Source organism: Penaeus monodon, chromosome 18 (assembly GCF_015228065.2).
Source record: "Penaeus monodon isolate SGIC_2016 chromosome 18, NSTDA_Pmon_1, whole genome shotgun sequence".
NCBI classification, from domain to species: Eukaryota; Metazoa; Arthropoda; class Malacostraca; order Decapoda; family Penaeidae; genus Penaeus; species Penaeus monodon.
In genome coordinates, this window is record NC_051403.1 from 30,090,591 (window position 1) to 30,100,590 (window position 10,000).

General features: G+C 38.0%; 1 protein-coding gene across 3 annotated transcripts in view; it reads right to left on the minus strand.

Moving 5' to 3' along the window:
- LOC119584420 (axin-1-like) overlaps positions 1–10,000 on the minus strand; it is a 57,000-nt gene that overhangs the window by 18,465 nt on the left and 28,535 nt on the right. The window lies entirely within an intron of this gene.

Genomic DNA, 10,000 nt, shown 5'->3' on the forward strand with positions numbered 1-10,000 from the left:
GAATAGCCTAGGCATTATGTGAAATTAACATAAGTTATTAACAAAGGGACAATGTAAAAATGTCATGTTTTCCCCTGTTCAATATTAGGCTTAACATTAATGATGTTTTTCTATAACCTGCTAAATTTCAGATTCACTAAGAAGTGAGTATGAATTTAGCCATGTTTCATAAAAGCAAACAGGAATACCATATGTGATGAGTCTTTTCTTACTGGGGACATCAGGAAGTCCTGCATAAGAAGTCCCACTATAGATTATCTGATTGCCCCCTGACAGCATTTTTTTCTCTTTTTTATGGTTCCATTAGTCTGATCTCTTTCCACTTGTCATTCTCCCCTTCTTTTCTTTTCTCCAATCTTCCCTTTCAGTCCCTCCTCAAAAATCTGCCTCGAATTTTTAACTAAACCTTGGAATAATTTTTCAAACACAATGACAAAAAAAGAAAAGGAAAAGATCTTTTGAGAAGCTGACAATACTGCTGCACGCAGAGTTTTTTGTGCAAAATGAGATTGAGAATATAGAAAAATATGCAAGCATTAGTACAGGCTATACTGGAAATCCCAGTCAGGATCTTGAAGAAGTACAGGTCAAGACCATGTACTGGCAACAAATTGTAACTGGTTATTTACACAGCACTTACATATTAGAAGAACAATGTTTTAAAGTGCACAGTACACCATCTTTGCTATCAAAGTAATGCACAATAATACATATCAGCAATGGACCACATGCAATATAAATTCACACAATCATATTCTCTCTCTCTCTCTCTCTCTCTCCTCTCTCTCTCACCTCCCCCCCCTCTCTCTCTCTCCTAAAAGGTCACTATGACTAAATTGGACAGTGAGCATTATATTTTCTATATGTATTGACATAGTACTTTAAATATCGGTAGTTTACTTACTAGTTTTTCATAAAAAATTATTAAACCTTGCCGCGGATGGCTGTATGTACATGCCAAGGCATGCCTGGATTATATTCCGGGTGGCATGTTGTATACATGCCAGGTGAGACAGTCACATTTTCCGGGGCATGTACGATCATGTACACGCCAGGTGGCCAACACGATCTCCCAGCAGCAGGGCCAGGGCTACTATTGCAATACAGCCCAGGAGAGAGGGCTTTAATATCATGAAACCACCCAGTGCAAAGGTTAAAGTTAGTGACTGTATATATAAATCATGACAGTATAGCTTTTTCTTAAAAGTAATTTGTTACATCCAAAGGGAACCACAGCCGAATTTGAAATGTTAAATCATCAGATACAGCCTTACATCTACTGACCACATCATTATACATGTATCTAATGGACAACCAATCACAAAAATAACGGTAAAAAATCTTCAAATTATACTTCTTTGCCAGGATATGGAGAAGGTGTAATTAACAGGTTAAACTAGCCTATCAACATTTTGGAGAGAAAAAAGTTGCTGTTCTGAGAAAAGGTGCCGTACAAAGGCTCTCCTAAAACATGTCTAATAAATGTCAATTTATGAAGTTCTAATGGTGAACCATTCACAAATATTACAAGAGATATATTTTGACACTATGACAATTTCTTTTTACTGGTTCTCTTTGGAAGCTTTTAAAACTGAAATATAAAGCATAGCATGCTGGGGTTTTAACATTTTGAGTTTTCTTGTTGAAAGACATCAATAGAATGAATAATTACGGACATAAGAATTAATGGATATTCTCATGATACAATCTTTTTATGGTGATCATTCCTGGTGAAGGTTAAAACCACACACACACAGGACCACCACAGACACACAGGACACACAGACACACAGACACACACACACAAACCAACACCACACACCACCAACATTACATATATATTTTACATATTATGGAATAAAAACGCACACATCAACTAGATTATGAAAAATGAGACTACAGTTTGAAATCCCCTGGATCCATCTCAGTCTGGCGCGGAAAGGGAAAGGAGGGGCTATAAAAGAGAGAGAGGAGTAGAGGCAAAGTGAGTAACCCGGGCAGGGAGGGACAGACGAACGGAAGCAGCGGGAGGCAATTCAGGTCGGAGAATTGGGCGGACATGCGCCGGGTGGATGGCATATGGGAGAAGGCAGAGGATGTGGGAAAACAAGAGACTATTGAAAGAAGAAGTAGAAGTAGAAGTAGAAGTAGGAAGAAGAAGAAGCGTAAGAAAAGGCTGCGTTCAAGTTGAAATTAGGCAGCAGCTTTATTAGGAGGATTCTACCAGTCTGCGGCGCGTGGACATCAGCAGAAGGAAAGACATCTGTGCGGTGACCAGTCCATCTGATGGCAGTGTTCCCATATATATATAATATATATATATATATATATATATATATATATAATATATATATATAACATATATCATATACAGATAAATATACATATAATATACATATATAGTATACATAGTACATATACTATACATACACATACACATACACATACAACATACACATACACATACACATACACATACACACACACACACACACACACACACACACACACAAAACACACACAAACACACACTCTCTACTGTATTACCGAATATGGAATCCAACGAAATGATATCCTTTAGAACGTGAAATCAATAAAAATTGCCTAACGCTTAATTTTCTGACAAAAATTCCATACATCTTCATAGTGCCACCAACATGCATCTTCACTTTGTAAATTTAATGATTCTTTATGAAAAAATAATTAGTATTTAGTCAATATATACACACAATGTAATGGTGAAAACACTGTAAAGACTGCTCTACGGTTCTATATGTACACAAGTGAAGATCTGAATCTGAAAAGTGGGTTAGCTTCTGCTTTAGATTTAGATGTTAATAATTTTCAGCTACCAAATGGAATGTATCAGGGGTGAACATAGGGTAATGGGGCAGTGACATGAAGTGACAGCCAAACATACCCAGCAAAAGGGCCTCAGGTCTTCTGCTCTGAGTGCCGCCGCCTCTGTTTGGACTGTGGCAGCTAAGGCTCCCTGTGTGAGGCGGATGTGCCCTGTGGCAGCTGTGCCTTCAAATCACAGTCCTTCAATGCATAGGTGGGCAAGACGCCCCCCGTCCCGGCCCCAGACCTCCATTTTCCTGGCTACCAGGGATGGGGTATTGGGGGGAGTCGGTGCCTGCGCCGTCCTGCCTGCTGTGAGGCAGCATCTAGGTACAAAAGGTAGCGACGCTTTTAAGAAAACTGGATACGTGCTGCGTGCAATTTCTTCTTCCACTGGCAAGAGACCTACGTAACGATTATACCTAAAAAGAGTAATGTATCACATGGTAGTTGTCTTCCTACAAAAATTCTTTGACAATTTCCATCTATAATTTGATCAAGAAAAAAAAAAGGAAGGATAGGAAGTAAGTCACGTACAATACTACTACTATGTAATAACAGTAAAATAATCCATGTGAAGGTATATAATCATTTATACAATGAGAATAAATTCAGTAAACAAAAGACAGATACTACCATGACGCCAACCAAAGTCCCAAATAACTCCTTCAGCCAAGCACTTACTTCTCTCTGGGCATCGTCAAAATATTCCGGTCAATGCTGAGAGCATTTATGCGGTCATGACAATCTTGTAGGTCTTTTCAGAGACCCTAACGACGAAGTTTCGAATAAAGCGCTTCCAATGATGGGACAAGTTGGGAAGGACCTGTGTGGATTTCCTGAGGCCATTGCAGGCGAACCAGAAGGGAGGAGGGATCACAAGAGCCAACACTCCCTCCTTCAAGAACTCCTGGAATAGCTGCACTCCCGGGCATCTTCTAGAAGCTGGGGCTAGTGAGTACGACAGCGGATGACGGGCGGGGTGGAGCCTCCTTCCCCCCACCAAAACAGGGTAACCTCCTCCAAAGAGCCCCCCGCCAACGATGGACCATCACACCGCCGTCACCTGAAACACATATTTCAAAAACATTGTAGCATCCATGGAGAGCCGGGAATCTGAAGAGAGTTCAAATATGACAATGATGCTAGAAATAACATGAAAAACTATAAAAATTAATTTAAAATTGTTATAATCAACAAACCCTTTTTGGATATGCATAATGCACTTTTCCCACGTTTTTCAATAATTCAGGCAAAGTGTTGAACCGGTACAGGGAGAGTGGATGGGGAGTGGGCTTCAGGAAGAGAGACACTGGACAGGCGGCCCCAGTCCTCCAGGCTCCCTTGGACCACTCCCCGTGGGGAAGTGTGCTGTCCCCGGGACGTCCTCACCACCTGGCACAGGCGGCCGAGGTTCCAGGCGGAGGCCACAAGTCTCAGCTCTCCAAACTGTCTCCCCTCAATGCTGTAATGCCAAAGAAAGCATGGTTTATTTCATGGGGTTTAAAGAGTTATGGGGCTATGACACACATCAAAGAGTTTTGTGCTCAGGGAAAAACAAAGTCCCCCCCCCCCTTTTTTTTTAATAGAATGTTGAAATTTTTGTAGCATCAATGGTCACCAGTGATGACTATAGCATAATAAACAAGGTAAGACCAAAAGTTACCTGTGTTGTGATTGAGGGGTTTTCTGCGGAGAGTGAGCAAAGGTTTGTGGGTCCGCCTGTTTGTCCCAGCGGCCCCCAGGCTGGACTTCCTGGGGGGAGTGCGGGGGAGGTGCTGCTCATCTGGCCAACACCTCTGTGCTGCGTGCACAGGTGCTGCTGCTGCTGCTGCGCACTCCTCTCGCTTCACACCACAGGCACACCATCCCGACGCCTCAAAACCTATAGCAAGTGTAACACAATTCCTTTTGAAGACATGAAAAAAAATTGCACAAAATCTTTGTATGTACATCATACTACTCAATAAACAAGCACTTGATGACAAAACACAGAAAAATTAACTCTCTACAAGAAAGATGCTTGAATTTACAGTTCTACAAAATGGAATATTACAGGTAATGGCATCATAAGAAGGACATGTTTGAATGCAGTAACTAGGTTTCCAGAAACAAATGAATAATCTATTCTATACCCCATCCTGCAAACCTTTATAATGTCAGAAAAATGCTACATTCCCTTTTCTCATTGAGTATTTTACATGAAACAGGAAACCTTGTATGCTTCAAGTCCTGATTTAGAAAAAAAAAAGTGCTTCTTAAAGTATCTATATTGCTATTGGTGTACTGCGGTGCACAAAACAATTGCTGGTGTGAGAACAAATATGGTAAAGTGCTTGGTAATCATTGTAGAAACATTATAAAAAAAAAAAAAAAAAAAAAAAAAAAAAAAAAAAAAAAATGACTTACAGGGCAAAGGGTAAAGGGAAAAGGACACTATACATATTTCCTTTTTCTCTTCACTAGCCTCACGTAGACACACAAATGGGAAATCCTTCTGACAAGCCTCTTCTTCTGGGGGCAAGAGCTGGGTTGTGACTTGCGAGAACTCCAATCCCAGAAAAGTGCAAAGGGAGGATGCAGTTTACACTTCCTCTGGCAGTTGTATTGACCAAGCAAAAATGTTAGCACAGTCAGCAAGGCATATAGGGAGTAAGATCTATATATAAGAGGCATACTATCCAGAAAGGTTGTTTTTTTTTTTTTCTTTTTTTTTTCTTTTTTTTTCTTTAGCAAGGTATATGATACAGTATTTATATAATCTAAAAAGCCAAATGGAGTTTGCATGAAAACTAACTGAGAACTATGGTTCCATAAAAGTTATACAGGAAGGCACACAATAAGTAACTGACAAAAAGCTTTATTTGTAGCAGAGCATTCCTGAAGGAATTAAGGGTAAAGAACAGGAATCACCAAATATAAAGAAGTTCTACAAAACTAGAACAAGGAAAAGTTTCTATGCAAATGAATAGCTACTGACACCAGAAAATTTTGTAGAGCAGCTTCGCATGAAAAAGAAGGAAAGAAACCACACACACACATACACTATACAATATATAGCTAAATATCTATCTATCTATATATATCTACACACACACACACACACACACACACACACACACAACTCAAACACCACACACACACACACACACACCACTCACACACCACACAAACACACCACACACTTAACACACACACACTCACTCACACAACACACACACACACACACCACACACACACACACACAACACACACACACACACACCACACACACACACCACACACTCTCCCTCTCTCTCCCTCTCTCTCTCCTCCCTCTCTCTCTCTCTCTCTCTCTCTCTCTCTCACACGCACACTTACTTTTTATCCATTGCAAATACATATTGGAAAATGAACAGGAAGGACTACGCATCTTATAACGTCCCTGTAGTGTTTCTTGTGAAATTGTCACATACAGATGGCTCAACATGTGCTAGCCAGCAGGTCTCCAGGGCCTACTACTGTTACTATTCTTACTGATCTGATGATTCAATGTTATTAAAGTCTTGTAACATTAAAGACAATGAATAATACAAAATTATGCAAAATGGGTAAAACAGGTGAGATAGTAGACTAATACTGACTCCTTGGTGACTAAGCATTTGCAGAGCCATTATGTGTAAATACAAAAAATGAACTAAATTACGGGGGATATGGGATATGGCATGCATCCTTGTCATCTGTGTCAATTGCGTTAACGTGATGCTGAGAGAAAAGTGAAGTGCTCACTGTAGTTTCTTTGTGAAATGTGTTTACAGGTTGATGGATCAAGAAAAGCTTATCATCAAAGATTGTTAACAGGACTCCCTAATTTCCCATTCATAGTTTCAGGAAATTAGATTTCAATGCACCAGGAACTTGTAATACTCACAGTATCTTTATTTTGCAAAATGTCTTTATGCATAGATGGTTTTACTGACTCGAGGAGAGTTCCCCTCTCCTTCAGTTTTTAGATTTTTTTTCTAATGCTATTACTACTGATGCTGTTATTATTATAATATATTACATTGTGAAATATCATGAGCGTTATGTTAAAAAGAATGATGGTAATATAAAATTTAAAAACAAACAAACAATATTTCTTAAAATCATGAAAAACGGTAAACAGATGAGACAGGTAGGACTAGCGATTGACTCTTGGTTGACTAAGTACTTATAAAGCTTTCTAAGTGCAAATATAATTAATAAAGTAAACTCACACTGAGTATGGCATGCATGCATATGTCATCCCCATCAGCACTGGCATAAGTAAATCATGCACAGATAAACATGATAACTTTAAACTTATATAAAAGAGCAACTAACAAAATACTTTTGTAAGTCAGCAAGACTGATAAAACACAAAATAGATGGGTAACTTGAAAAATATTATGGCAGCTACATGCTTAAGGATGGCATGCAGGATAAGATTAACAAATGCAAAAAGCAAGACAAGCAAAGGGAGCAGTCATTCAGCAGTTAGCCTACTCCCTTACACAACTGTTAGACAGGTGACCTTCACAGCTGCAGAGAGACGTTAGCAAAGGTTCGCCAGAGTTTGCTAAACTGCAAATCAATGCCTACCCAAGCCAGCTAAAGACCTCAAGACATAACAAACAATAGCCACTCAACAGCTAGTTCCAAAAATTCCTCCATGAGTGCCCTAGGCTCACATCCAATATCATTATCACACGTGTCCAAATCAGAAGACAGCCTTCCCAGCATAAGATGACATCATGAAAGTATGGAAACCAAGAACCAAATGATAACTATGAAGCAATATGATACTGCTATGAGGTTCTCCAGATCTGCTCCAAGTGATGATCAAATAGAAAAAATGGTGAATCCCAGAAGACTAATAATCATGCCTGTGTAAATATGATATATTTGTGCTTCTATTTCCCTATGTAGTACTATATTTCAAAGAAAATTATATGTACACACATGTGCATCCTCAGTAAAGATGTACACTCACACATAAACAGACTTTGATCTTTTGACTCTGAAATATTTATTCATATATTTATATATGGGTACACACATGGACACACACACACAATATATATAAATATATATATATATTATATACACACACACACACACACACACACACACACACGCACACACCCGCACACAAACCACCCATACATACACCCTTATACAACAAACCAAACACCCCCCCAACACAACAACACACAACACACACACAACACACACCACACCACACACACACACACATATATATATAATATATATAATATATATAGTATATAATAATTATATATATACTACACCCATATATATATATAATATATATGTGTGTGCATTGTGTGTGTGTTGGGTGGTGTGTGTGTGGTGTGTGTGTTTGTGTGTGTTTGGACGTATATGTAGTATGAGGTATGTATGTATGTAGTATGTAGGTATGTATCGGTATGTATGTATGTATGTATATATATTATATAATAGATATATATATATATATATATATATATATAATATAATATATATGTGTGTGTTGTGTGTGTGTGGTGTGTGTGTGTGTGTGTGTGTCTGTGTGTGTGTGTGTGTGTGTGCGGTGTTTTGTGTTGTGTGGTGTGTGTGTGTGTGCGTGTGGATGTGTGTGCGTGTGTATGTGTATGTGTATGTGATGGTGTGTAGGGTGTGTGTTTTGTGTGTGTGTGTGTATATATTATATATATATATATATATATATATATATTATATATATATATATATATATTATAAAATACATACATACACACACACACACACACACACACACACACACACATATATATATATAGATATATAATATATATAATACTATATATATAGATATATATATATATATAATAGATATAGATGTATGTATGTATGTATGTATATATGATATATATAATGCTATGTATGTAGTATGTATGTATGTATTTATGTGTGTGTTATGTGATGTATGTATGTATGTAGTATATATATATATATAATATATATATATATATATATAATTATATATATATATATATTATATATATATGTATAGTATTGTGTATGTAGTGGGTATATGGATAGGTATATGTATATGTATATGTAGATGTATATATAGAGAAGATATAATATACCAGAGACATATTACAATACATTAGAACAGATATATATAGATATATATCTATAGATACATATATATATATATACATATACATATCATATGCATATGCATATGCAATACATATATATAATATTATATATATATATATATAATATATATATAATATATAACTATATATATATGTGAGTGTGTGTGTGATGTGTGTGTGTTGTGTGTGGGTGGTGTGTGTGTGGGTGTGTGTGGGTGGGTGTGTGTGTGGGTGATAATATATGGTATATAGAATATATATAGATTATATATATATATATATAATATATTATATATAAGATAACACACACACCACAAACACCGCACAGCTAATATATACGTATGATATTAGATACACACACACACACCAACACACACACCACACTACACACACACACACCATCACACGCCACACACGCACCACACGCACACACGGCACACAGGCACACCACGCACACACGCAACACACACACATATACTATATATAGATGATAGAGAGAGAGAGAGAGAGGGAGAGAGAGAGAGAGAGAAGACAAGAGAAGAGAGAGACACAGAAGAGAGAGAGAAGAGAGAGAGGACAGAAGGAGAGAGAAGCAAGAGAGACAGACAGAAGAGAGAGATAGATAGAGGAGAGAGAGATAGAGTAGGAGAGAATATACTAGATATTATAGATATAAGATAGAGAGATAGATGATATAGGATTATGTACTAGAGATATAGAGAGAGGATAGTAGGGTATAGAGGAGAGAGATGAGATGAAGAGGATGGAGTAGAGAGATGTAGAGAAGAGTATGTAGATAAGATTCGAGAGATAGTATGGAGAGAGAGAGGAGAGATAGAGGATGGCGAGTAGTAAGCATAGAGGATGGCGGGATATATAGAGAGATACTAGTATAGAGAGAGATCGATAGAGAAAGAGAGAGAGAGAGACCACAGGAGATGGGGGGGGGGGGGGGGGGGCGGTGGGGGCGGATGGGGGGGGGGAGGAGATATACGGAGAGAGATGGTGGG